Below are 27862 nucleotides of genomic sequence, written 5' to 3'. Positions count from 1 at the left end.
TCTACAGGAAAGGAAGACAGGAGGACTGGCCATCAGATAACTAAGCCCATTTGTATATTAGAGTATAATAAATATATGAAAGGAGTTGATCGATCCGATCAGTATCTGGCAAACTTCAATATCCTCTGGAAAACTTGAAAATGGTATAAGAAAGTGGGTTTCCATTTGAGTAACTGCGGTTTATTCAATGCATTTAAAATTTATTGTAGTCTTAATGAAATGACTTACAAGCAATTACTGTTAGCAGTAGCTAGAGAATGGGTAACTGACCATTCTGGTGAATGCAGTGGTAGTCCCGCACCTGGTCCTTCTTGTGACGTTTTTAAAAGAGTCCCCCGGGGCTTCCCTGGTGGCTCAGTGGTTGGGAGTCTGCCTGCCGATGCGGGGGACACGGGTTCGTGCCCCGGTCCGGGAAGATCCCACATGCCGTGGAGCGGCTGGGCCCGTGGGCCATGGCTGCTGAGCCTGCACGTCCAGAGCCTGTGCTCCACAACGGGAGAGGCCGCAGCGATGAGAGGCCCGCGTACCGCAAAAATAAAAAAAATATTAAAAGAGTCCCCCGCAAAGATCCACCTTGTCGACTACCAGGTAAAATAAACGAACATATTTTAGAGGAAATAATACCCACAGGACCAAAAAAAAAAAAAAAAAAAAAAAAAAACCGCCAGAAAGTCTACTCTTCCAGGGGAAAGCACGGTGAAACACGGTATGTTTGTAATAGATGTTCTGCTTGCTATACTGCCTATCACGCTCTAAAGAAATATTAGAATGCTTTTGTAAGACATGTACAAAGTTTCAAATAAATACATTAAGTGCAAAAAAAGTTGATATTTACTCAAATGTGGGTGTTTCAATATTCATTTACATAACAAATTGCCGGCCACAGGTGTTAGTTTCTGCAAAAATCCCCTGGTCAATTATGTGTTAATGCAAACTCTTTATTATTCAAATCCTAGCCAGAAGGAATGACAAAGAGCAAAGAGCAAAACATAGAAATAATTCACATGAGACTATATACACTATGATATTTACAAATTTATGCCATCTTTTACTAGCAAGGAAAATGAAATAAGGCTCTTCTGGCCAAAACAAGAGTAGATTTTCTCATAAGAAGGATGGACTATATAATGGGTAAGGAATATCCAATACCTGGCACTACAGGAGGCCAGTAGGAAAATCCCAACAAATACCAAAATGTCATTTATCAATAGCCCCATACAAAATGATCAAAACATAAAAATTAAACCAACCTGCATATTAGGAATACATGTCAATTCAACCATGGATCAAACAGGCTCCAAAATGAAAAGAGAAAAGTGTTAATTGCTTTAAGGGCAAAACAATACCTGTTAATCATTATGTAGTACTGCTTACAGAGTACTTACAGAATTATCTCACTTCAGTGTTTTTTTTTTTTTTTTAACATCTTTATTGGGGTATAATTGCTTTACAATGGTGTGTTAGTTTCTGCTTTATAACAAAGTGAATCAGTTATACATATACATATGTTACCATATGTCTTCCCTCTTGCGTCTCCCTCCCTCCCACTCTCCCTATCCCACCCCTCCAGGCTGTCACAAAGCACCGAGCCAATATCCCTGTGCCATGTGGCTGCTTCCCACTAGCTATCTACCTTACTACGTTTGTTAGTGTGTATATGTCCATGACTCTCTCTCGCCCTGTCACAGCTCACCCTTCCCCCTCCCCATAACCTCAAGTCCGTTCTCTAGTAGGTCTGCGTCTTTCTTCCTGCCTTACCCCTCGGCTCTTCATGACATTTTTTCCCCTTAAATTCCATATATATGTGTTAGCATACGGTATTTGTCTTTTTCTTTCTGACTTCACTCGGTATGACAGACTCTAGGTCTATCCACCTCATTACAAATAGCTCAATTTCGTTTCTTTTTATGGCTGAGTAATATTCCATTGTATATATGTGCCACATCTTCTTTATCCATTCATCTGATGATGGGCACTTAGGTTGTTTCCATCTCTGGGCTATTGTAAATAGAGCTGCAATGAACATTTTGGTACATGACTCTTTTTGAATTTTGGTTTTCTCAGGGTATATGCCCAGTAGTGGGATTGCTGGGTCATATGGTAGTTCTATTTGTAGTTTTTTAAGGAACGTCCATACTGTTCTCCATAGTGGCTGAACCAATTCACATTCCCACCAGCAGTGCAAGAGTGTTCCCTTTTCTCCACACCCTCTCCAGCATTTATTGTTTCTAGATTTTTTGATGATGGCCATTCTGACTGGTGTGAGATGATATCTCATTGTAGTTTTGATTTGCATTTCTCTAATGATTAATGATGTTGAGCATTCTTTCATGTGTTTGTTGGCAGTCTGCATATCTTCTTTGGAGAAATGTCTATTTAGGTCTTCTGCCCATTTTTGGATTGGGTTGTTTGTTTTTTTATTATTGAGCTGCATGAGCTGCTTGTAAATTTTGGAGATTAATCCTTTGTCGGTTGCTTCATTTGCAAATATTTTCTCCCATTCTGAGGGTTGTCTTTTGGTCTTGTTTATGGTTTCCTTTGCTGTGCAAAAGCTTTGAAGTTTCATTAGGTCCCATTCGTTTATTTTTGTTTTTATTTCCATTACTCTAGGGGGTGGGTCAGAAAGGATCTTGCTGTGATTTATGTCATAGAGTGTTCTGCCTATGTTTTCCTCTAAGAGTTTGATAGTTTCTGGCCTTACATTTAGGTCTTTAATCCATTTTGAGCTTATTTTTGTGTATGGTGTTAGGAAGTGATCTAATCTCATACTTTTACATGTACCTGTCCAGTTTTCCCAGCACCACTTATTGAAGAGGCTGTCCTTTCTCCACTGTACATTCCTGCCACCTTTATCAAAGGTAAGATGTCCATATGTGCGTGGGTTTATCTCTGGGCTTTCTATCCTGTTCCATTGATCTTTCTGTTTTTGTGCCAGTACCATACTGTCTTGATTACTGTAGCTTTGTAGTATAGTCTGAAGTCAGGGAGTCTGATTCCTCCAGCTCCTTTTTTCGTTCTCAAGATTGCTTTTGGCTATTCGGGGTCTTTTGTGTTTCCATACAAATTGTGAAATTATTTGCTCTAGTTCTGTGAAAAATGCCAGTGGTAGTTTGATAGGGATTGCATTGAATCTATTGATTGCTTTGGGTAGTAGAGTCATTTTCACAATGTTGATTCTTCCAATCCAAAAACATGGTATATCGCTCCATCTATTTGTATCATCTTTAATTTCTTTCATCAGTGTCTTATAATTTTCTGCATACAGGTCTTTTGTCTCCTTGGGTAGGTTTATTCCTAGATATTTTATTCTTTTTGTTGCAATGGTAAATGGGAGTGTTTTCTTGATTTCACTTTCAGATTTTTCATCATTAGTATATAGGAATGCCAGAGATTTCTGTGCCTTAATTTTGTATCCTGCCACTTTACCAAATTCATTGATTAGCTCTAGTAGTTTTCTGGTAGCATCTTTAGGATTCTCTATGTATAGGATCACGTCATCTGCAAACAGTGAAAGCTTTACTTCTTCTTTTCTGATTTGGATTCCTTTTATTTCCTTTTCTTCTCTAATTGTTGTGGCTAAAACTTCCAAAACTATGTTGGATAAGAGTGGTGAGAGTGGGCAACCTTGTCTTGTTCCTGATCTTAGTGGAAATGCTTTCAGTTTTTCACCATTGAGGATGATGTTTGCTGTGGGCTTGTCATATATGGCCTTTATTATGTTGAGGAAAGTTCCCTCTATGCCTACTTTCTGCAGGGTTTTTATGATAAATGGGTGTTGAATTTTGTCAAAAGCTTTCTCTGCATCTATTGAGATGATCATGTGGTTTTTCTCCTTCAATTTCTTAATATGGTTTATCACATTGATAGATTTGCATATATTGAAGAATCCTTGCATTCCTGGAATAAACCCACTTGATCATGGTGTATTATCCTTTTAATGTGCTGTTGGATTCTGTTTGCTAGTATTTTGTTGAGGATTTTTGCATCTATGTTCATCAGTGATATTGGCCTGTAGTTTTCTTTGTGACATCCTTGTCTGGTTTTGGTATCAAGGTGATGGTGGCCTCGTAGCAGGAATTTGGGAGTGTTCCTCCCTCTGCTATATTTTGGAAGAGTTTGAGAAGGATAGGTGTTAGCTCTTCTCTAAATGTTTGATAGAATTCGCCTGTGAAGCCATCTGGTCCTGGGCTTTTGTTTGTTGGAAGATTTTTAATCACAGTTTCAATTTCAGTGCTTGTGATTGGTCTGTTCGTATTTTCTATTTCTTCCTGATTCAGTCTTGGCAGGTTGTGCATTTCTAAGAATTTGTCCATTTCATCCAGATTGTCCATTTTATTGGCATAGAGTTGCTTGTAGTAATCTCTCATGATCTTTTGTATTTTTGCAGTGTCAGTTGTTACCTCTCCTTTTGCATTTCTAATGCTATTGATTTCAGTCTTCTTCCTTTTTTTCTTGATGAGTCTGGCTAGTGGTTTATCTATTTTGTTTCTTTTCTCAAAGAACCAGCTTTTAGTTTTATTGATCTTTGCTATTATTTCCTTCATTTCTTTTTCATTTATTTCTGATCTGATTTTTATGATTTCTTTCCTTCTGCTAGCTTTGGGGGTTTTTTGTTATTTCTCTAATTGCTTGAGGTGCAAGGTTAGGTTGTTTATTCAAGATGTTTCCTGCTTCTTAAGGTGGGCTTGTATTGCTATAAACTTCCCCCTTAGAACTGCTTTTGCTGCATCCCATAGGTTTTGGGTCGTTGCGTCTCCATTGTCATTTGTTTCTAGGTATTTTTTAATTTCCTCTTTGATTTCTTCAGTGATCACTTCATTATTAAGTAGTGTATTGTTTAGCCTCCATGTGTGTTTATTTTTTACAGATCTTTTCCTGTAATTGATATCTAGTCTCATGGTGTTGTGGTCAGAAAAGATACTTGATACAATTTCAATTTTCTTAAATTTACCAAGGCTTGATTTGTGACCCAAGATATGATCTATCCTGGAGAATGTTCCATGAGCACTTGAGAAAAATGTGTATTCTGTTGTTTTTGGATGGAGTGGCCTATAAGTATCAATTAAGTTCATCTTGTTTAATGTATCATTTAAAGCTTGTGTTTCCTTATTTATTTTCATTTTGGATGATCTGTCCATGGGTGAAAGTGGGGTGTTTAAGTCCCCTACTATGAATGTGTTACTGTCGATTTCCCGTTTTATGGCTGTTAGTATTTGCCTTATGTATTGAGGCGCTCCTATGTTGGGTGCATAAATATTTACAATTGTTATATCTTCTTCTTGGATCGATCCCTTGATCATTATGTAGTGTCCTTCTTTGTCTCTTTTAATAGTCCTTATTTTAAAGTCTATTTTGTTTGATATGAGAATTGCTACTCCAGCTTTCTTTTGGTTTCCATTTGCATGGAATATCTTTTTCCATCCCCTTACTTTCAGTCTGTATGTGTCTCTAGGTCTGAAGTGGGTCTCTTGTAGACAGCATATACAAGGGTCTTGTTTTTGTATCCATTTAGCCAATCTGTGTCTTTTGGTGGGAGCATTTAGTCCATTTACATTTAAGGTAATTATCGATATGTATGTTCCTATTCCCATTTTCTAAATTGTTTTGGGTTCGTTATTGTAGGTGTTTTCCTTCTCTTGTGTTGCTTGTCTAGAGAAGTTCCTTTAGCATTTGTTGTAAAGCTGGTTTGGTGGTGCTGAACACTCTCAGCTTTTGCTTGTCTGTAAAGGTTTTAATTTCTCCATCAAATTTGAATGAGATCCTTGCTGGGTAGAGTAGTCTTGGCTGCAGGTTTTTCTCCTTCATCATTCTCAGTATGTCCTGCCACTCCCTTCTGGCTTGTAGGGTTTCTGCTGAGAGATCAGCTGTTAACCTTATGGGGATTCCCTTATGTGTTATTTGTTTTTCTTCCCTTGCTGCTTTTAATATGCTTTCTTTGTATTTAATTTTTGACAGTTTGATTAATATGTGTCCTGGCGTATTTCTCCTTGTATTTATCCTGTATGGGACTCCCTGTGCTTCCTGGACTTGATTAACTATTTCCTTTCCCATATTAGGGAAGTTTTCAACTATAATCTCTTCAAATATTTTCCCAGTCCCTTTCTTTGTCTCTTCTTCTTCTGGAACCCCTATAATTCGAATGTTGGTGCGTTTAATGTTGTCCCAGAGGTCTCTGAGACTGTCCTCAATTCTTTTCATGTTTTTTTCTTTATTCTGCTCTGCAGTAGTTATTTCCACTATTTTATCTCCCAGGTCACTTATCCGTTCTTCTGCCTCAGTTATTCTGCTATTGATCCCATCTAGAGTACTTTTAATTTCATTTATTGTGTTGGTCATCGTTGCTTGTTTCATCTTTAGTTCTTCTAGGTCTTTGTTAACTGTTTCTTGCATTTTGTCCATTCTATTTCCAAGATTTTGGATCATCCTTACTATCATTATTCTGAATTCTTTTTCAGGTAGACTACCTATTTCCTCTTCATTTGTTAGGTCTGGTGCATTTTTATTTTGCTCCTTTATCTGCTGTGTGTTTTTCTGTCTTCTCATTTTGCTTATCTTACTGTGTTTGGGGTCTCCTTTTTGCAGACTGCAGGTTCGTAGTTCCCGCTGTTTTTGATGTCTGTCTCCAGTGGCTAAGGTTGGTTCAGTGGGTTGTGTAGGCTTCCTGGTGGAGGGGACTAGTGCCTGTGTTGTGGTGGATGAGGCTGGAGCTTGTCTGTCTAGTGGGCAGGTTCACGTCTGGTGGTGTGTTTTGGGGTGTCTGTGGCCTTATTATGATTTTAGGCAGCCTCTCTGCTAATGGGTGAGGTTGTGTTCCTGTTTTGCTAGTTGTTTGGCGTAGGTTGTCCAGCACTGTGGCTTGCTGGTCGTTGAGTGAAGCTGGGTGCTGGTGTTAAGATGGAGGTCTCTGGGAGATTTTCGCCGTTTGACATTATGTGGAGCTGGGAGGTCTCTTGTTGACCAGTGTCCTGAAGTTGGCTCTCCTACCTCAGAGGCAGAGCCCTGACTCCTGGCTGGAGCACCAAGAGCCTTTCATCCACATGGCTCAGAATAAAAGGGAGAAAAAGTAGAGAGAATTAGTAGAAGTATGAGGAAAGAAAGAAGGAAAGGAGGGAAGGAAGGAAGGAAGAAAGAAAAGAAGGAAAGAAGGCAAGAAGGAAAGAAAGGAGGGAGGGAGGGAGGAAGGAGGGAAAGAAGGAAAAAAGACAAAGAAAGAAGATACAGTAAAAATAAAGTATAATAAAGTTATTGAATTAAAAAATTCTTATTTAGAAAAAAAAAAGGGACAGATAGAACCTTAGGACAAATGTTGGAAGCAAAGCTATACAGACAAAATCTTACACAGAAGCATACACATACACCCTCACTAAAAGAGATAAAGGGAAAAATCATAAATCTTGCTCTCAGAGACCACCTCCTCAATTTGGGATGATTCGTTGTCTAAAGGAGGGAAGGAAGGAAGGAAGGAAAGAAAGAAAACGAAGGTAAAGTATAATAACGTTATTAAAATTAAAACTAATTATTAAGAAAAAAATTTAAAAAAAACCATGGACGGATAGAACCCTAGAACAAATAGTGGAAGCAAGACTATACAGACAAGATCTCACACAGAAGCATACACATACACATTCACAAAAAGAGGAAAAGGGAAAAAAATCATAGATCTTGCTCCTAAAGTCCACTTCCTTAATTTGGGATGATTGGTTGTCTATTCAGGTATTCCACAGATGCAGGGTATATCAAGTTGATTGTGGAGCTTTAATCCGCTGCTTCTGAGGCTGCTGGGAAAGATTTCCCTTTCTCTTCTTTGTTCTCACAGCTCACGGGGGCTCAGCTTTGGATTTGGCCCCGCCTCTGCGTGTAGGTCGCTGGAGGGTGTCTGTTTTTTGCTCAGACAGGACGGGGTTAAAGGAGCCGCTGATTCGGGGGCTCTGGCGCACTCAGGCCGGCAGGGAGGGAGGGGCACGGAGTGCGGGGCGGGCCTGCGGCGGCAAAGGCTGGCGTGACTTTGCACCAGCCTGAGGCCCGCCATGCGTTCTCCCGGGGAAGTTGTCGCTGGATCCTGGGAACCTAGCAGTGGCGGGCTGCACAGGCTCTGCAGAAGAGGGGTGTGGAGAGTGACCTGTGCTTGCACACAGGCCCCTTGGTGGCGGCGGCAGCAGCAGCCTTAGCGTCTCCCGCCCGTCTCTGGGGTCTGCACTTTTAGCCGTGGCTCGCGCCCGTCTCTGGGGTTCGCGCTTTTAGCCGCGGCTCACACCCGTCTCTGGGGTTCGCGCTTTTAGCCGCGGCTCGTGCCCGTCTCTGGAGTTCCTTTAAGCAGCGTTCTTAAACCCCTCTCCTCACGCACCAGGAAACAAAGAGGGAAGAAAAAGTCTCTTGCCTCTTCGGCAGGTGCAGACTTTTCCCCGGACTCCCTCCCGGCTAGCCGTGGTGCACTAACCCCTTCAGGCTATGTTCAAGCCGCCAACCCCAGTCCTCTCCCTGCGCTTCGTCCAAAACCTTCAGTGTTCATTTTTGAACGTAAGTAGTAAATATCCAGTCGAGAGATCCCCTTTAAGAATGAGGCACTGATAAAGACGATGTAACTCTAAAAATTATTCTTTCGTGTTATTTTTTTTGGAACGTTATACATGGATTAATTTGTATCAGACTTACTCAGATTTCTTACACATATAGGGTTTCTTTCCAGTGGGAGTTTTCACATGTAAGAATGAAGGCCAACTGATGTTTTCCCCACATTGCTTACATTCAAGAAGTTTCCATTAAGTATGAGATCTTTCATGCCTTCGAAAGGAACTGGGTCGACTGAAGGCTTTCCCACCTTCTCTACATTTGTAGGGTTTCTTGCCAGTGTGTATTCTCATGTGTCCTTGAAAGGTAGTGCAGTAAATGAAGGTTTTCCCACATCTGTACATTCATAAAGTTTCTCTCCAGTGTGAGTTTTTTCATGTGTTCAAAAGGATGCGTAACAACTGAAGGCTCTGCCACATTGTTTACATTCATAGGGTTTCTCTCCTGTGTGAGTTCTTTGAAATATTCTAAATGAACAGAGAAAACAATGCTTTTCCACATTCCTTACTTACAAGGTCCATCTCCAGTGCGTGTTACCATGTGTGTTTGAACACTTGAGGGAGAAATGAAGGCTTTCCCACATTCTTTTTTTACATTTATAGGGTTTCTCTCCAGTGTGCTTTCTCACGTGTCCTTGAAAGGTTGTGTGATAAATGAAGGTTTTCCCACATTCTGTACATTCATAGGGTTTCTCTCCAGTGTGAGTTCTTTCGTGTATTCGAAATGAACTGGGCCAACTGGAAGTTTTACCACAGTGTATATACATTCATATGACTTCTCTCCAGTGTGAATCCTTTCATGTGATCAAAACGAACTGGGACAAATGGAGGCTTTCCCAGATTCCTTACATTTATAAGGTTCATCTCCAGTATGTGTTATCATGTGTGTACGAATGCTTGAAAGAGAAATGAAGGCTTTACCACATTCCTCACATTCATAGGGTTTCTCTCCAGTGTGAATTCTTTCATGTATTTGCAAACCTAGAGGAGAACTGAAGGTTTTCTCACATAGTTTACATTCGTATTGTTTCTCTGCAGTGTGAATCCTTTCATGTCTTCGAAAGGAACTGGGACAGCTGAGGGCTTTACCACACTGCTTACATTCATAGGGTTTTTCTCCAGTGTGATTTCTTTCATGTGCTCGAAAGGAAGCGGAATAACTACAGGCTTTCCCACATTCCTTCCATTTATAGGGTCCTTCTCCAGTGTGTGTTATCATCATGTGTCTTTGAAAGGTTGTGAACCACGTGAAGGCTTTCCCACATTCCTTACATTCATAGGATTTCTCTCCAGTGTGAGTCTTTTCATGTCTGTGAACAGATTTGTGGTAACTGAAGGCTTTCCCACATCCCTTGCATTTATATGGCTTCTCCTCATCTTCATGATACTCATATGGTTTGTGTCCACTGTGAGATCTGATGTGCCTATTAAGGAATGAATGACGCATGAAGACTTTCCCACACACGTTACAGTCACATGGTTTTACTCCAGAAAGGGTTTTCTGGTTCAGATTAAGATTTGGAATCTGGCTGACAGTTTCTCCATCTTGATTACCTTCTTTGCTTTCACAGAGTTTTTCTACCATATGACTTCTGTAAAAAATGAGAAATTATTGATGATTTCTTTAACAATTTCACATTTATTAGTAGGGTATTAGAATTACATTTTTATATTTTATAGCAAAAGTGAAGGTTTTTTGCCCTTTCTGAATTTTTTGAGGGTGATTTATACTGAAAGCTCTGTAAGAGGACTTGACATACCTATTATGAAAACAGTAATATTAATATATTGGGTTTCTTAATATTGTTTCCAAAAACACTGGACATAGATGTCCATGTTTAAGTAAATGTTTTTGGTGAAAAAAATTTATGGATAACTTTGAAGCTGGGGTTGTTTTATTTTAAAAAGTTTATGACATACCAGGATTCTCATGTGGCACACTGATATCTACTGTGTGTGTGACTCACCTTAGTTTTCTCCCTTGGATTTTGTACCAATCTTCAGTGTTATGACTGTCCCATTTTTTCCCCTAAAATGCAGACCCAGAAAAATAATGCAAATTATTAGAAATTATAGAAAAATATTAGATTTTAGGTCCACAATGAGCTGTGACCATGCTTAGTTTATTTACCAATGTACAGCAGTTCCCCCTTACCCACAGTTTCGCTTTCGATGGTGTCAGTTACCTATGGTCAATTGCAGTCTGAAAATACTAATTTACACCGTGCACCCTTCCAAGTAATATGATGAAATCTTGCAATGTCCAGGTCTGTCCCATCCAGGATGTGAATCATCCCTTTGTTCAGTGTATCCAATCTGTATATGCTATCTGCCCATCAGTAACTTAGTAGCCATCTCAGTTTTCAGATCACCGTGGTGGTATTGCAGTGCTTGTGTTCAAGTAGTCCTTATTTTAATTAACGATGGCGCCAAAGCACAAGAATAGTGATGTTGGTAATTAGGATATGCCAAAGAAAAGTTATAAAGTGCTTCCTTTCAGTGAAAAGATGAAAGTTCTTGATTTAAGGGAAGAAAAAAATCATACACTGATGTTGCTAAGATCTATAGGAAAAATGAATCTTCTATCATGAAATTGTAAAGAAGGAAAAAGAAGTTGATCTTAGTTTTGCTGTCTCATCTCAAACTGCAAGTTATGGACACTTAACACTTATGCATGTTAAGTTCATGTCTATTTTACATGTTTTATTCTTATTGTTATCAATATCTTACTGTGCACCAAATTTCTAAATTAAACTTATTATCATAGGTATGTATGTATAGGATTCAGTACTATCTGCAGTTTCAGGCATCCACTGGTGGTCTTGGAATGTATCCCCTGCGGATAAGGGGGGACTACTGTATTACTTTTCCATATTCCACATCTTGGAACAGTGTTGATGGGCAAGAAATACTTGTTCTCTAACTGAAGAAGTGAAGGAATGTTGTCATGCTTACCTATTGAGGCCAGGTTCCTCAAGATTTCCTGCATCACATCTCTATAAAGTTTCTTCTGCAAAGGATTCAGTAAAGCCCACTCCTCCTGGGTGAAGTTCACAGCCACATCCTCAAAGGTCACTGGGTCCTAAAACAGACCAAATATGTTTCCAGTAAAATGTGTGAGTCTGACAGAACTGGGGATTTATACTCAATTTACAGGAAGATTACATATGATTCTGTCACCTTCAAACATTTATTTTATGTCTTGGTCATCAGAAACTGACTCTATGTCCTTACTTACTTCTTCATGAATTTAACAGCATAATGAACACATGCAAATTATTTATTCATTTTCACTGTGATTACTTTAAATGTTATTGCTCTCTGATGTCAGGGTCTAGAGCACCCTGGAGAAATGAGAGAAATGCTACACAAATGAATCATTTTAAACACATCAATCTCTTGTGAGAAAAACTCATCTCCCTTGTTATTACACACCATTTAACTCAGTACACTCCATGATGTATGAGGTCAAATCTGCAGGAGCTTTCAATGAATAAAACACAGTGAAGAACTGGAAGCTTTTTCTTCTATTCTCATCACCAAACATGAGAGTCCAGGAGGCCTGTGGAAATCCAACTTGTGACAAGGATCAGTTTGCCATACTGGCCTGAGAATTACTCCAGGTGATAAGAAATAGCCAGGTGCAACTGGCTAGATTAAAATATTGTTGTAAAGAAGTAGTACTTTTAGCTTGTGTAAAATTTATTGCAGACTCAGTTTCTCCATTCTCTCTCTGTCCCATTCATGGAGCTAGGAAGTTATTCAGAAGTTAAGGCTCAGACAACTTTGCATGGTATGACATGCTAAAAAGACACAGCTACTTAGACCTCCACAAAACCCTATACACAATGAGCCTCAGGGCTGCTTCTCACTAGGTTTTTAGCACACACAGGCACACATAATGAAATGATAAAGTGCTAAAACATTTCTTTTTGGTCAAAGCCCTTGCTAAATAACCTTGAGGAATGGGTTAAGAGCTGCATATTGCACAGGAATTCACAACACTCCACAAAGGTCTGATGGTGAATCTGCCCATGATTATATAATACATAAAGAATTCACAGCGCTTTCCTCCAAACAATGTAAAACCTCCATTCTCTAATTTCAGGTGGAAGTTTCCTGGCCAGCCACTCCAGAGGCAATCCTCCCAACATCTCTCACTTCTGAACTCCCATATGGTGCACAGAAGCATAACAGCCCAGCCCCGATTACAGGAATATGTAAGTTGATGACACCACACACTGCCAATAGTGTACAAAGGTTTATTACTTCCATAATTGAGGTCTCTGGGGAGTAAGGCAGGCCTCTCAAGAAGGCATGAAATGGCTTGAGAGTGCAAGGAAAAGTACATGGACTTATTTTTTAGTTGAGGTTGTGGGTGGACTGAAGAGAGAGTTCACATACAAGGGCAGGAGCAGGCATGAATTGAATCTCTTGTCACTGCCACAGGAAGGAAACTAAGGCTTTCCTATCATCATGGATACATGTGGGTCACAAGAGGAGGAAGGAGGGATGAGGCTTCAAAGCTGTCAGCAGTCAAAAAACTGGAGTCAGAGACTTCTCTTTTCTTGTTCTTTGTATAAAGAACTTAGAAATCATCCTTCCTAACCTCACAAGAAGAAAAGCAAAGAACTGAAGACACAGAGCAAACCACTGTTTCCAAAATTGGAAAGAAAGAAAGAAGCTATTTTGAAATAACTATTCTTAACAAGGCCTATCCTCAAAAGAGACTGTTTCACCAGGGCTTAATGCAAAGACAAAAAAGAATACAATATCTAAGAACTTTGGGACAATGACAGCAGGTGTAAAATACACAAAATGAGAATACCTGATAGAAAAGCAGAAAGGAACAAAAAAAATAAGTGAAGCAATCATCACTGAGATTTTCCTAACATTAGTGATAGACAGCAAACTGCAGATTCAGGAAGCTAAGAAAAACACAAAACATGAAAAAAAAGAACACCAAAAACTGCACTGCCAAGCATATCATTTTCAACTGGAGAAAAATCAAAGACAAAGGGAACATTCTGAAAGAAGCCAGAGGGAAAAAACAAACCTTAGTTTTATTTAAACAAGGATAAGAATTAAATCAGACCTCTTTTCAAAAACTATGCAAGCAAGAAATATCATATAACTGGAATCACATCATATTTATCCTTTGGAATCTGGGTTCTTTCACTTAGCTATATATATATATATATATATATATATATATACACACACACACATGTATATACACACATATACATACATATACATACATATATACATATATATACATATATACACATACACATATATATACATACAGATGAATATATATACATACATATATATATACACATATATGAATATATATATAAGATTTATCCATGTTGTTGCACATATTAACAGTTCATTACTTTTTATTGCTGAGTAGGATTGCATTGTACAGATGTACTATAATTTATTCATTCACCAAATGACATTTGAGTTGTTTCCAGGTTTTGGTGATTATGAATAAAGCTGCTGTAAACATTAACATACCAAAACCAAACAAAAACAACAACAAAAAACCCCAAATATGCAAGAAGAGAGTGGAATGAAATATTTAAAGTGCAGAAGGTAAAAACCCACCATCCTAAAACTCTGTGTCAAGCAAAATTATTCTTCAAAAGTGAGGGAGAATACTTTGTAATAACCTATATGTGAAAAGAATCTGGAAAATAATTATATATATAAAATAACTGAATATATATATAATAACTGAATATATATATAACTGAATAACTTTGCTGGATACCTGAAATGAATACACACTGTAAATCAACTATACTTCAATAAAAAAATATTAAAAAGCAGATAAGCCTTTGTAATAAAAAAAATCTCTAGGACTGCTGCATCTCAGGAAAAACAGTGATGGAGAAATACTTTCTGAGAAAAAATTGAGGGACTCTAACATCAATACACCTGGTTTTACAAGAAACAGTAAAAGAAATTCATTAGGAGGTACAGGCATACCTTGGAGACAATGAGGGTTCAGTTCCAGACTACCACAATAAAGCAAATCACATGAATTTTTTGGTTTGCCAGTGCATGTAAAAGTTATACTATTCTGTACTCTATTAAGTGTGCACTAGCATTATGTATAAAAATACAATGTACATACCTTAATTTAAAAATACTTTATTGCTAAAAAATGCTAACCATCAAAGATCACAGACCACCATAACAAATGTAACAAAAATTTGAAATACTGTGAGAATTACCAAAATGTGACAGACACACAAAATGAGCAAATGCTATTGAAAAAAAGGTGCCGATAGATTTGCTTCACACAGGGTTACAACCAATCTTCAACTTGCAAAAAATGCATTATCTGTAAAGTGCAATAAAGTGAATCACAATAAAATAAGGTATGTCTGAAAATGATATAAACAAGTGGAACATTAGAAAAGAGGACCCTTTAAGAGCTGTTCTCAGTTCACTATAGCCTTGTTGGTCTCATGGACACAAGCCCCACTGGTTTTCAAAGCTAGATGTTTTGGGACTTCCCTGGTGGTCCAGTGGTTATAAGATTCTGCCCTTCCACTGCAGAGGACGTGGGTTCCATCCCTGATCAGGGAACTAGGATCCCACATGCTGTGTGGTTGTGCCCCCCACCCCTGAAAGGCTAGATGTTTGGGGGGCTTGTCTTCATGTGTGACTCTTAAAAGCTGGGGTGCCAAGTGTGGGGTCTAAACCCTTTGCTCCTTAAGGAGAAGCTTGGAGTTTTGAGTGCCTTCCTGAAGGTGGGGTGCCATACATGGGTTGGGGGCCAGTTATGGTAAGATAGTGCCTCAGCTTCTACCCACTTTGATGTGGGTGTTCTCATTTGCCCTATGCATAGGGAATTGCCAGTTATGGGCAACGAGAGATGAGTTGCTGTATGTTCCTATATGCATGACAACATCTGCTGCTGCCCTGCCTGGATCACACCCGGGTTCTCCGGGCTGTCTCTGCATAGCTAGACTGAGTCCTCTCCCAGAGCCTATCTGCCTAGGATTCCTGGGGTGCTGCCCTGTGTGTGCAAGGACAATGGTTGCTTCCAGCTGCCCCACCAAGATCACACCCAAGACCCTTGGTCTGTCTTTGTGTACAGACCGAGTCTTTTCCCAGGGCCCAGTTGGCCCAGATCTCCCACCAGGCTGTGGTGTGGAGTGTAGAGGGCCAGGGTGTTTGCCCAATTCACACTGGGGAGTGGCGAGGCAGTAGCTGCCAGTGCCAGGCTCTCTCTGCGCTGATTGTTGACAAGCCAGCATGTGCACACTCCTTGCGAGTAGCATCTTGGCTTCTCCAGCCCTTCTGACTGTCCCAGTGGTTTTCCGAGCAGCCAAGAGGGCTAGTCTCCTCTCCACAGGACGCCAGGACTGGGATGCACAGATTGTGGCTCCACCTGCTTGCTCCCCAAGGTGAGGGGCTGCCCGTGTGGACCTTCTCTTCCTTTCAGATCCCTCCCAAGGGCACAGATCCCAACCTAATGTCTTTTTTTCTGTCCTACCCAGTTACGTGGAGATCTTTCTTGTGGCTTTGGTTGTACAGAAGTTCTTCTGGGGACCTCCCTGGTAGTCCAGTGGTTAAGACTCTGCACTTCCACTGTACGGGCGTGTGTTCAATTCCTGGTTGGTTAACTAAGATCCTGCAAGCTGTGCAGTGTGGGCCAAAAAAAAAGTTCTGCCAGGTTCCAGTTAATTTTCTGTGAGAACTGTAGCAAGTATTTTTGATGTGTTGTAGGGGTAGGGGAGTTCCACATCCTCCTACCCTGTCATCTTGATTCCCCTTTCTCCTTTCAAATTATTATACTATTTGTTATGGTGATCTGTGATCAGTGATCTTTGATGTTACTACAATGACTCACTGAAGGCTCAGATGATGGTTGGTATTTTTTAGCTCTAAAGTATTTTAAAAGTAAGGTATATACACTTTTTATACATAATGCTGTTATACACTTAATAGACCATAATATAGGGTAAACATAGATTTATATACACTAGGAAACCAAAATTCATGTGATAATTGCTTCATTGTGATAACTGCTTTATTGCAGTGGGCTGAACCTGCAATATCTCTGTGGTATACCTGTGGTAGATACACAAAAGAAAAAGGTAAAGGAATCTAAGCATACCAAAAAAGACAGGAATCTAAGCAAGCAAAGAAGACAGGAAAATAGGAATTACAAAACAGCCAGAAAACAGTGAACAAAATAGCAATAAGGACATACCTATCAATAATTACTTTAAATGTAAAACAAATAATAAATTCTCCCATCAAAACACAGAGTGGCTGAATGAATTAAAAAAAAAAGACTCACCTATATACTGCCTACAAAAACCTCACCTGAGGTACAAGTGCACACACAGACTGAAAGGATGGAAAAAAATATTCCATGCAAATGGAAACCAGAAGAAAACTGGGCAGTCAAAATAGATTTAAGATAGAGACTGTTATAAGAGACAAAAAAGGTCATTATATAATGATAAAGAAGTAAATCCAAAAAGAGAATATAACATTTGTAAACATTTATGCACTGAAAAAAGGAACATCTGAATATGTAAAACAAAATTTAACAGATCTAAAGGGAGAAGTAGAAAGCCATACAATAACAGAAAGGGGGCTTCCCTGGTGGCGCAGTGGTTGAGGGTCCGCCTGCCAATGCAGGGGACACGGGTTCGTGCCCTGGTCCGGGAAGATCCCACATGCTGTGGAGCGGCTGGGCCCGTGAGCCATGGCCGCTGAGCCTGCGCGTCCAGAGCCTGTGCTCCGCAACGGGAGAGGCCACAACAGTGAGAGGCCCGCGTACAGCAAAAAAAATAAAATAAAAAAAATAAAAAATAACAGAAAGGGACTTTAATACCCCAATTTCATCAGTGGATACATCATTCAGACAGAAAATCAATAAAGAAACACTGGACTTCAGTGACACATTAGGCCAGTCATTCCATCCAAAAGCAACAGAATACACAATCTTCTCAAGGGCACATGGAACATTCTCTAGGAGAGAGCATATGTTAGGCCACAAAACAAGTCTTAATAAATTTAAGAAGATGAAAGTCATATAAAGCATCTTTCCTGACCACAGTGCCATACAACTAGAAATCCATTATGAGAAGATAACTGGAAAATTCACATGTGGAGATTAAAAATGATACTGAACAACCAATAGGTTAAAGAAATCAAAAGAGAAATTTTAAAAAGTACCTTGAGACAAATGACATGGAAATATAGTAGAACCCCATTATCTGTGAGGGATACATTCCAAGACACTGAGTGCATGCCTGAAACCATGAATAGTAATTAACCCCACAAATATTATGTTTTTTCCTATACATACACATGCACACACAGTGTGTATACAATGAAAAAAGGGATGATTCATATCCCAGGTAAGATGGAGCAGGATGGCACAAAGTTTTATCATACTCCTCAGGACACTGCACAATTCAAAACTTTATTTTAAAAAATGTTTAACGTATTTAAAAAATGTCTATTTCTTTCTGACTTACTTCACTCTGTATGACAGACTCTAGGTCTATCCACCTCATTACAAATAGCTCAATTTCGTTTCTTTTTATGGCTGAGTAATATTCCATTGTATATATGTGCCACATCTTCTTTATCCATTCATCCGATGACGGGCACTTAGGTTGTTTCCATCTCCGGGCTATTGTAAATAGAGCTGCAATGAACATTTTGGTACATGACTCTTTTTGAATTTTGGTTTTCTCAGGGTATATGCCCAGTAGTGGGATTATGCTAACACATATGTATGGAATTTAAGAAAAAAATGTCATGAAGAACCTAGGGGTAAAGCAGGAATAAAGACGCAGACCTCTTAGAGAACGGACTTGAGGTTATGGGGAGGGGGAAGGGTGAGCAGTGACAGGGCGAGAGAGAGTCATGGGCATATACAAACTAACAAATGCAGTAAGGTAGATAGCTAGTGGGAAGCAGCCGCATGGCACAGGGATATTGGCTCGGTGCTTTGTGACAGCCTGGAGGGGTGGGATGGGGAGGGTGGGAGGGAGAGAGACGCAACAGGGAAGACATATGGGAACATATGTTTATGTATGACTGATTCACTTTGTTATAAAGCAGAAACTAACACACCATTGTAAAGCAATTATACCCCAATAAAGATGTTAAAAAAAAAATGTCTATTTCTGTAATTTTCCATTTAATATTTTCAGACCACAGTTGACTGCAGGTAACTGGAAGTGTAAAAAGCAAAACTGCAGGGCTTGCCTGGTGGCGCAGTGCTTGAGAATCTGCCTGCCAGTGCAGGGGAAACAGGTTTGAGCCCTGGTCTGGGAAGATCCCACATTCCGCGGAGCAACTGGGCCTGTGAGCCACAACTACTGAGCCTGCACGTGTGGAGCTTTTGCTCTGCAACAAGAGAGGCCACGACAGTGAGAGGTCTGTGCAGTGCCATGAAGAGTGGACCCAGCTCACCGCAACTAGAGAAAGCCCACACACAGAAACGAGGACCCAACACAGCCAAAAATAAATTTAAAAACCTTAAAAAAGAAAAAGAGAAAAGAAAAACTGCAGGTAAAGGGGGACTATTGTGCAACATACTGAAACATACAGGATGCAGCAAAAGCATTTCCAAGAGGGAAGTTCATAGTGATAAATCAAGAAACAAACAAGATCTCAAAAAACCTAACTTTATATATCAAGGAACTAGAAAAAGAAAAAAAGCAAATGGAAAAGTTAGTAAAATGAAAGAAATAACAAAGATCACAGTGGAAATAAATAAACACTAAAAAGAGAGGAGAAAAACAATAAATGAAACTAAGATCTTTAAAAATATAAGGTAGATGCCAGGAAAAAGACGTGGAGATCACTTTCCTCCACACAAATACACCGCACATACACCTACATGTGGAACAACTATAGAACACCTACTATACGCTGGCAGAAGACTTCAGACTTCCCAGAGGGTAAGAAACTCCTCACGTACCTGGCCGTGTGGCTGACAGGGTCTTGGTGCTCCAGCCTGCTGTCAGGGCTGAGCCTCTGAGGTGGGAGAGCTGAGTTCAGTACAGCGGACCACCAGAGACCTCCCGACCCTATGTAATATCTATCAGCGAGGGGTCTCCCAGCGATCTCTGTCTCAACCCTAAGACCGAGCTCCACTCAACGGCCAGCAAGCTCCAATGCTGGACACCCCATGCCAAACAACTAGCAAGACAGGAACACAACCCAATCCAGTAGAAGAGAGACTGCCTAAAATCATACCAAGTTCACAGACACCCCAAAACACACCACTGGACATGGCCCTACCTGCCAGAAAGACAAGATCCAGCCCCACCCAGCAGAACACAGGCACCAGTCCTCTCTACCAGGAAGCCTACCCAAGCCCCTTAACCAACCTTACCCACCGGGGGCAGACACCAAAAGCAACGGGAACTACAAACCTGTAGCCTGTGAAAAAGAGACACCAAACACAGTAAGTTAAACAAAATGAGAAGACAGAGAAATATGCAGCAGATGAAGGAGCAAGATAAAAACCCACCAGACCAGGGCTTCCCTGGTTGCGCAGTGGTTGAGAGTCAACCTGCTAATGCACAGGACACGGATTCGTGCCCTGGTCCGGGAAGATCCCACATGCCGCAGAGCGGCTGGGCCCGAGCCATGGCTGCTGAGCCTGTGTGTCCGGAGCCTTTGCTCCGCAACAGGAGAGGCCACAACAGTGACAGGCCCGCATACCGCAAAAAAAAAAAAAAAAAAAAAAAGTCCCAGAACACCAAATAAATGAAGAGGAAATAGGCAGACTACCTGAAAAAAATTCAGAGTAATGATAGAAAAGATGATCCAAAAATCTTGGAAATAGAATGGAAAAATACGAGAAATGTTTAACAAGACCTAGAAGGACTAAAGAGCAAAGAAACAACAATGAACAACACAATAAATGAAATTAAAAATTCCCTAGAAAGAATCAATAGCAGAATAAATGAGGCAGAAAAAAGGATAAATGACCTGGAAATTAAAATACTGGAAATAACTGCTGCAGAGCAGAATAAAGAAAAAAGAATGAAAAGAATTGAGGATAGTCTCAGAGACGTCTGGGACAACATTAAACGCACCACTCGAAATATAGGGGTCCCAGAAGAAGAAGAAAACAAGAAAGGGTGGAGCTTCAAGACGGTGGAAGAGTAAGACGCAGAGATCACCTTCCTCCCCACAACTACATCAGAAATACATCTGCACATGGAACTGCTCCTATAGAACACATACTGAATGCTGGCAGAAGACCTCAGACCTCCCAAAAGGCAAGAAACTCCCCACGTACATGGGCAGGCCAAAAGAAAAAACAGACAAAAGAATAGGGATGGAACCTGAACCAGTGGGAGGGAGCTGTGAAGGAGGAAAGGTTTCCAAACACTAGGAAGCCCCTTCGCGGGTGGAGACTATGGGTGGCAGAGGGGGGAAGCTTTGGAGCCACGGAGGAGAGTGCAGCAACAGGGTTGCGGAGGGCAAAGCAGAGAGATTCCCGCACAGAGGAACGGTGCCGATTAGCACTCACCAGCCCGAGAGGCTTGTCTGCTCACCCGCCAGGGCTGGCAGGGGCTGGGAACTGAGGCTCGGGCTTTGGTTGGATCCCAGGAAGAGGAGTGGGGTTGGCTGTGAGAACACAGCCTGAAGGGACTAGTGCACCACGGGTAGCCGGGAGGGAGTCTGGGAAAAACTCTGGAGCTGCTGCAGAGGGTAGAATCTTGTTATTCCCTCTTTGCTTCTTGGTGCGCGCTAGAAGAGGGGATTAAGAGTGCCCCTTAAAGGAGCTCCAGAGACAGGCGTGAGCTGCGGCTATCAGTGCGGACCCCAGAGACGGGCATGGGACGCTAAGGCTGCTGCTGCAGCCACCAAGAAGCCTGTGTGCAAGCACAGGTCACTATCCACAACTTGCCTCCCGGGAGCCTGTGCAGCCCGCCACTGCCAGGGTCCTGTGATCCAGAGACAACTTCCCCAGTAGAACGCACAGCATGCCTCAGGCTGTTGCAACGTCACACAGGCCTCTGCCAATGCAGGCTAGCCCCGATTCCGTGCCCCTGCTTCCCCCCGGCCTGAGTGAGCCAGAGACCCCGAAGTAGCTGCTCCTTTAAGCCTATCCTGTCTGAGCAAAGAACAGACGCCTTCAGGCGACCTACACGCAGAGGCAGGTCCAAATCCAAAGCTGAACCCCGGGAGCTGTGTGAACAAAGAAGAGAAAGGGAAATTTCTCCCAGCAGCTTCAGGAGCAGCGGATTAAATCTCCACAATCAACTTGATGTACCCTGCATCGGTGGAATACCTGAATAGACAACGAATCATCCCAAATTGAAGAGGTGGAGTTGGGGAGCAAAGATATATATTTTTCCCCCTTTCCTCTTTTTGTGAGTGTGCATGTGTATTCTTCTTTCTGTGATTGTGTCTGTATAGCTTTGCTTTTACCATTTGTCCTAGGATTCTGTTCATCCCGGTTTTTTTACTTTCAAAAATATTTTTCTTAATATTTTTTATTTTAATAAATTTATTTTATCTTCTTTCTTTCTTTCATTCCTTCTTTCTTTCTTATTTTTTCTCTCTCTTAATTTGACCTGTGTGGATGAAAGGCTCTAGGTGCTCCAGCCAGGAGTCAGGGCTGTGCCTCTGAGGTGGGAGAGACAACTTCAGGACACTGGTCACAAGAGGCCTCCCAGCTCCACATAACATCAAATGGTGAAAATCTCCCAGAGATCTCCATCTCAACACCAAGACCCAGCTTCACTCAACGACCAGCAAGCTACAGTGCTGGACACCCTATGCCAAAGAAGTAGCAAGAGAGGAACACAACCCCATCCATTAGCAGAGAGGCTGCCTAAAATCATAATAAATCACAAACACCCCAAAACATACCACCAGACGTGGATCTGCCCACCAGAAAGACAAGATCCAGCCTCATCCACCAGAACACAGGCACTAGTTCTCTCCACTAGGAAGCCTACAGAACCCACTGAACCAACCTTAGCCCCTGGGGACACACACCAAAAACAACGGGAACTACGAACCTGCAACCTGCGAAAAGGAGACCCCAAACACAGTAAGTTAAGCAAAATGAGAAGACAGAGAACTACATCACAGATGAAGGAGCAAGGTAAAAACCCACCAGACCGAACAAATGAAGAGGAAATAGGCATCTACCTGAGAAAGAATTCAGAATAATGATAGTAAAGATGATCCAAAATCTTGGAAATAGAATAACAGAAGAAACGTTTAACAAGGACCTGGAAGAATTAAAGAGCAACCAAACAATGATGAACAACACAATAAATGAAATTAAAAATTCTCTAGAAGGGATCAATAGCAGATTAACTGAGGCAGAAGAACGGATAAGTGACCTGGAAGATAAAATCGTGGAAATAAATACTGCAGAGCACAATAAAGAGAAAAGAATGAAAAGAACTTAGGACAGGCTCAGAGACTTCTGGGACAACGTTAAACACACCAACATTCGAATTATAGGGGTCACAGAAGAAGAAGAGCAAAAGAAAGGGACTGAGAAAATATTTGAAGAGAGGATAGTTGAAAACTTCCCTAATATGGGAAAGGAAATAGTCAAGTCCAGGGAGAGGAGTGGGGTTGATGCACAGAGTTTAATGCACAGAGAGTTCCATACAGGATAAATTCAAGGAGAGAAAAACGACAAGACACATATTAATCGAACTATCAAAAATTAAATACAAAGAAAAAATATTAAAAGCAGCAAGGGGAAAAAAACACACAAGGGAATCCCCATAAGGTTAACAGCTGATCTTTCAGCAGAAAGTCTGCAAGCCAGAAGGAAGTGGCAGGACATATTTAAAGTGATGAAGGAGAAATATCTACAACCAAATTATTCTACCCAGGAAGGATCTCATTCAGATTTATGGAGAAATTAAAACTTTCATAGACAAGCAAGTGCTAAGAGAATTCAGCAGCACCAAACCAGCTTTACAACAAATGCTAAAGGAATTTCTTTAGGAAGGACACAGAACAGAAGGAAAAGACCTAAAATAACAAACTCAAAACATTTAAGAAAATGGGAATAGCAACATACATATTGATAATTACCTTAAATGTAAATGGATTAAATGCTCCAAAACAAAAGACACAGACTGGCTAAATGGATACAAAAACAAGACTTGTATATACGCTGTCTACAAGGCACCTACTACAGACATAAGGGCACATACAGACTGAACGTGAGGGGATGGAAAAAGATATTCCATATAAATGGAAATCAAAAGAAAGCTGGACAAGCAATTCTCATATCAGACAAAATAGACTTTAAAATAAAAACTGTTAGAAGGGACAAAGAAGGACACTACATAATGATCAAGGGATCGATCCAAGAGGAGCGCCTCAATACATAAGGCAAATATTAACAGCCATAAAAGGGGAAATCGACAGTAACACAATCATAGTAGGGGACTTTAACACCCCACTTTTACCAGTACACAGATCATCCAAAATGAAAATAAATAAGGAAACAAGAGCTTCAAATGATACATTAAACAAGATGGACTTAACAGAATACACTTTCTTCTCAAGTGCTCATGGAAACTTCTCCAGGATACATCATATCTTGGGTCACAAATCAAGCCTTGGTAAATTCAAGAAAATTGACATCGTATCAAGTATCTTTTCCGACCACAGCACTATGAGACTAGATATCAATTACAGGCAAAAATCTGTAATAAAATACAAACACATGGAGGCTAAACAGTACACTACTTAATAACCAAGAGATCAATGAAGAAATCAAAGAGGAAATCAAAAAATACCTGGAAACAAATGACAATGACAATATGACGAACCAAAACCTATGGGATGCAGCAAAAGCAGTTCTAAGAGGGAAGTTTATACCAATACAGTCCTACCTTAAGAAACAAGAAACATCTCAAGGAAACATCCTAACCTTGCACCTAAAGCAATTAGAGAAGGAAGAACAAATAAACCCCCAAAGTTAGCAGAAGGAAAGAAATCATAAAGATCAGATCAGAAATAAATGAAAAACAAATGAAAGAAATGATAGCAAAGATCAATAAAACTAAAAGTTCGCTCTTTGAGAAGATAAACAAAACTGATAAACCATTAGCCAGACTCATCAAGAAAAAAAGGGAGAAGGCTCAAATCAATAGAATTAGAAATGAAAAAGGAGAAGTAACAACTGACAATGCAGAAATACAAAGGATCATGAGCGATTACTACAAGCAACTCTATGCCAATAAAATGGACAACCTGGAAGAAATGGACATATTCTTAAAAATGCACAACCTGCCGAGCCTGAACCAGGAAGAAATAGAAAATATGAACAGACCAATCACAAGCACTGAAATTGAAACTGTGATGAAAAATCTTCCAACAAACAAAAGCCCAGGACCAGATGGCTTCACAGGCGAATTCTATCAAACATTTAGAGAAGAGCTAACGCCTATCCTTTTTAAACTCTTCCAAAATGTAGCAGAGGGAGGGACACTCCCAAACTCATTCTACGAGGCCACCATCACCCTGATACCAAAACCAGACAAAGACATCACAAAGAAATAACACGACAGGCCAATATCACTGATGAACACAGATGCAAAAATCCTCAACAAAATACTAGCAAACAGAAGCCAACAGCACATTAAAAGGATCATACACCATGATCAAGTGGGGTTTATTTCAGGAATGCAAGGATTCTTCAATATACGCAAATAAATCAATGTGATACACCATATTAACAAATTGAAGGAGAAAAGCCACATGAGCATCTCAATAGATGCAGAAGAAGTGTTCAACAAAACTCAACACCCATTTATGATAAAAACCCTGCAGAAAGTAGGCATAGAGGGAACTTTCCTCAACATAATAAAGGCCATATATAACAAACCCACAGCCAACAACATCCTTGATGGTGAAAAACTGAAAGCATTTCCACTAAGATCAGGAACAAGACAAGGTTGCCCACTCTCACCACTCTTATTCAACATAGTTTTTGGAAGTTTTAGCCACAGCAATCAGAGAAGAAAAGGAAATAAAAGGAATCCAAATTGGAAAAGAAGTAAAGCTGTTGCTGTTTGCAAATGACATGATACTATACATAGAGCATCCTAAAGATGCTACCTAGAAGCTAACTAGTAGCTCTAGAAAACTACTAGAGCTAATAAATGAATTTGGTAAAGTTACAGGATACAAAATTAATGCACAGAAATCTCTGGCATTCCTATACACTAATGATGAAAAATCTGAAAGGAAAATTAAGAAAACACTCCCATTTACCAGTGCAACAAAAAGAATAAAATATCTAGGAATAAACCTACCTGAGGAGACAAAAGACCAATATGAAGAAAATTATAAGACACTGATGAAAGAAATTAAAGATGATACAAATAGATGCAGAGATATACCATGTTATTGGATTTGAAGAATCAACATTGTGAAAATGACTCTACTACCCTAAGTAATCTACAGACTTAATGAAATCCCTATCAAACTACCACTGGCATTTTTCACAGAACTGGAACAAAGAATTTCACAATTCGTATGGAAACACAAAGGACCCCGAATAGCCAAAGCAATCTTCAGAATGAAAAGTGGAGCTGGAGGAATCAGGATCCCTGACTTCAGACTATATTACAAAGCTACAGTAATCAAGACAGTATGGTACTGGCACAAAAACAGAAATATAGATCAATGGCACAGGATAGAAAGCCGAGATAAATGCATGCACATATGGTCATCTTATCTTTGATAAAGGAGGCAGGAATGTACAGTGGAGAAAGGACACCCTCTTCAATAACTGGTGCTGGGAAAACTGGACAGGTACGTGTAAAAGAATGAGATTTGATCACTCCTTAACACCATACACAAAAATAAGCTCAAAATGGATTAAAGACCTAAATGTAAGTCCAGAACTATCAAACTCTTAGAGGAAAACATAGGCAGAATACTCTATGTCATAAATCACAGCAAGATCCTTTTTGACCCACCTCCCAGAGAAATGGAAATAAAAACAAAAACAAATGGGACCTAATGAACTTCAAACCTTTTGCACAGCAAAGGAAACCATAAACAAGACCAAAAGACAACCCTCAGAATGGGAGAAAATATTTGCAAATGAAGCAACTGACAAAGGATTAATCTGCAAAATTTACAAGCAGCACATGCAGCTCAATATCAAAGAAATAAACAGTCCAACCCCAAAATGGGCAGAAGACCTAAATAGACATCTCTCCAAAGAAGATATACAGACTGCCAACAAACACATAAAAGAATGCTCAACATCATTAATCATTAGAGAAATGCAAATCAAAACTACAATGAGATATCATCTCACACTGGTCAGAATAGCCATCATCAAAAACTCTAGAAAGAATAAATGCTGGAGAGGGTGTGGAGGAAAGGGAACACTCTTGCACTGCTGATGGGAATGTGAATTGGTACAGACACTATGGAGACCGGTATGGAGGTTCCTTAAAAAACTAAAAATAGAACTACCATATGACCCAGTAATGCCACTACTGGGCATATACACTGAGAAAATCATAATTCAAAAAGAGACACGTACCAAAATGTTCATTGCAGCTCTATTTACAATAGTCAGGACATGGAAGCAACCTAAGTGTCCATCAACAGATGAATGGATAAAGAAGATGTGGCACATATATACAATGAAATATTACTGAGCCATGAAAAGAAACGAAATTATTTGTAGTGAGGTGGATGGACTTAGAGTCTGTCATACAGAGTGAAGTAAGTCAGAAAGAGAAAAACAAATACCGGATGCTAACACATATATATGGAATCTAAGAAAAAAAAAAAAGGTCATGAAGAACCTATGGGCAAGACGGGAATAAAGACACAGACCTACTAGAGGATGGGCTTGAGGATATGGGGACGGGGAACGATAAGCAGTGACAAAGTGAGAGAGTGGCATGGACATATATATACTACCAAACGTAAAATAAATAGCTAGTGGGAAACAGCTGCATAGCACAGGGAGATCAGCTTGGTGCTTCTGACCACCTACAGAGGGGGGAGGGAGGGAGATGCAAGAGGGAGGAGATATGAGAACATATGTATATGTATAACTGATTCACTTTGTTATAAAGCAGAAGCTAACACACCACTGTAAAGCAATTATACTCCAATAAAGATGTTAAAAAAAATGAAAGAAACACTGGCCTTCAGTGACACATTAGGCCAGTCATTCCATCCAAAAGCAACAGAATACACAATCTTTTCAAAGGCACGTGGAACATTTTCCAGGACAGAGCATATGTTAGGCCACAAAA

General features: G+C 40.1%; 1 pseudogene; it reads right to left on the bottom strand.

Annotated features, from left to right (window-relative positions):
* Positions 1–917: 917 nt before the first annotated feature.
* The window catches only part of LOC137222419 (zinc finger protein 709-like), an 84957-nt pseudogene continuing 58012 nt past the window's right edge, over positions 918–27862 (bottom strand).

The sequence above is a fragment of the Pseudorca crassidens genome, chromosome 3, assembly GCF_039906515.1.
Source record: "Pseudorca crassidens isolate mPseCra1 chromosome 3, mPseCra1.hap1, whole genome shotgun sequence".
NCBI classification, from domain to species: domain Eukaryota; kingdom Metazoa; phylum Chordata; class Mammalia; order Artiodactyla; family Delphinidae; genus Pseudorca; species Pseudorca crassidens.
The sequence above is the reverse complement of the archived record's forward strand: the minus strand, read 5'-3'. Positions and strand labels throughout refer to the sequence as shown.